Source organism: Notamacropus eugenii, chromosome 6, assembly GCF_028372415.1.
Source record: "Notamacropus eugenii isolate mMacEug1 chromosome 6, mMacEug1.pri_v2, whole genome shotgun sequence".
NCBI lineage: Eukaryota > Metazoa > Chordata > Mammalia > Diprotodontia > Macropodidae > Notamacropus > Notamacropus eugenii.
The window spans coordinates 108339554-108342272 of NC_092877.1; positions in this window are offsets into that span (position 1 = coordinate 108339554).

Here is a 2719-nt window from a genome sequence, read left to right on the forward strand (position 1 = left end):
ATTATGTAGTTTGTTATTACAAACTTTTGGTGACAAGTATAGTGGCAAGAGCATTGGGCTTGACATCAGAAGAGACCTGGGTTCAAATCTAAGCCCTCATACTTATTAGCTGGGTGACTATGGGCAAGTCCTTTCACTTTCTCTGAATTGATAATTTTCTTTATAGGCAAAATGGAGATAATGGTGCCCCAAGTACCTACCTTGGAGGCAGCTAGGTGGCTCAGTGGATAGAGCACTGGGCCTGGAGTCAAGGGGGACCTGAGTTAAAATCTGGCCTCAGAGACTTTCTAGTTGTGTGACCCTGGGGGGTCACCTAACCTCTGTTTGCCTTACTCCACTTATGAAGGAAATAGCAAACCACTCCTGTATGTTTGTCAAGAAAACCCCATGGACAGCATTGGTGTGCCATGGGCCAGAGGGTCACAAGTCAGACATGACTGAATAACCGAACAGTACCTGCTTACAGAGTGTGAGGATGAAGCATGTTTATGAAATGCTTTGGAAACCTTAAAGTGATAAAAATCAGCTACTATTGTTACAGCTTAAGTAAATCATGTGAGAGAATTACTATTAAATAATTGTTAATATTGAGGAGACACAGGATTTATCCCTTCCTGAAACTTTATTCTCTACTAGGCCAAGCCAGCCTTGGAGTAACTTTCTCCTCAGTCTGATTCAGACTCCTCCCAGGTTGGGAAACGCACTGTGTTTTACTCAGGTTTGGATGGGGATAAATTCTTTAATTAGATTGCCCTAGGCTAGGGGTGGTTTGGAAGTAAATGACATTGTCTCCCAGTCCCTCATTAGAATAGGTCCTCCTCTCATTAGAATATTCATTCTCATTAATTGTTAACTAATCAGAGCTGATTGCCACATTCAGGACCCTCCACTCTTCCAACAGCATAGAAGCATTGAGTATGTTCTTTGAGAGGATCTTTGGCATTCGAGAGTGTCACTGACCCCTTTTATTAATTATATGCTAGCATGATTAATAAAACGATTAATTACCCAGAAGTCATGTCTCTTGAAACAAAACATCCTAAAATAAAAAGCCCAACATAAACTCATTTTAGCCTTTGAGATACTCATTGATCTTGCTCTCTGATTTAATTACTATAAAAGGAATTCTCTTAAAAATAATTTATTAATGAAATCTGGTGTGCTAGATGTATATTTATAAAATGATACAACTGACATAAGTCACACAAGATATTTTCATATTTATTTTTTTCTCTCAATACTTTAGTCCAGAAAATCAGACTAATTGTTGGAAAAATGTATTATGCAGTTAATTTATAAGGGCAACATCAAATGCACATATCTTTATAACTATTAACATGTAAAATGAATTCCTACATACTTTATATCCCTTATAGGCAGTTCATAAGTGGCTTACAGCATAGCATGGAGGACCTGGAGTCATAAAGATCAGAGTTCAAATTAAACCTAGACACTTAGTAGCTGAACGACCCTGGGCAAATCCCTTTGCCTTTATCTGCCTCAGTTTCCTTATCTGCAAAATGGAGATAATAAACAGCTCCTGCCTCGCAGGGTTGTTATGAGAATCAAACAAAACCATATTTGGAAAGTGCTTTCTAAACCTTAAAAAACTTTCTCGGGGGTGGAGCCAAGATGGCGGAGTAGAAAGACGCACATACACATAGCTCCGAACCCACAACCCACAGAACAGCTAGAGGGGAGTAACTTACAGCGAATTCTGAACCCAGAGGCCACGGAATATTGGAGCGAGGGAGATTTCTGTTCCGGAGAGACCTGCAAACCTCTCGCGGCGGGTCCTTCACGCTGCGGACTGGGCACCGGGACTGGGAGCTGAGTGCAGCCCTGCAGCGGCTGCGACACCAAGAGGAAAAGATCCGAGTGGGCTACGGGGACGGGATCTCCTGCGGCCACGCGGGTCCCTCCACCCACAGAGGGAACTGCAAACCTCTCGCAAAAGGTCCGTCGCGCTGCAGACGTGGAGCCCAGCCCAGACCTGCGGCGGCCGCGGCTCCGAGAGGTACAGATCCGAGCAGGCTTCAGAGATGGGATCTCCAGTGGCGGCACAAGCCCCTCCACCCACAGGTGAGGACGGTCGGTGAGAGAGTCTCTTTGGCGGGTCGAGAGGGGAGTGGGGTGCCCCCATGGCTCGGGCCCCCCCCCCCCCCGGGAGATAGAAGCTGAGAGGCGGCTGCAGACAGGGGCTCCCCAAGTGGGCGGGAGCCTGGATCCATTGTGGAAGGTCTGTGCATAAACCCCCTGAGGGAACTGAGCCTGAGAGGCGGCCCTGCCCCGACCTGAACATCTGAACTTAATTCTCACACTGAATAGCAGCCCTGCCCCCGCCAAAAGCCCTAAGGCGGGAAGCAGCATTTGAATCTCAGTCCCCAAACACTGGCTGGGAGGACCAGGAGGCAAGGTGGGTGTGAGGAGAATATTCAGAGGTCAAGCCACTGGCTGGGGAGAATGCCAAAAAAAGGGAAAAGAAATAAAACTATTGAAGGGTACTTTCTCGGAGAAAAGACACTTCCTCCCTTCCTTTCTGACGAGGAAGAACAATGCTTACCATCAGGCAAAGACACACAAATCAAGGATTCTGTGTCCCAGCCCACCCAATGGGCTCAGGCCATGGAAGAGCTCAAAAAGAATTTTGAAAATCAAGTTAGAGAGGTGGAGGAAAAACTGGGAAGAGAAATGAGAGGGATGAAAGAGAAGCATGAAA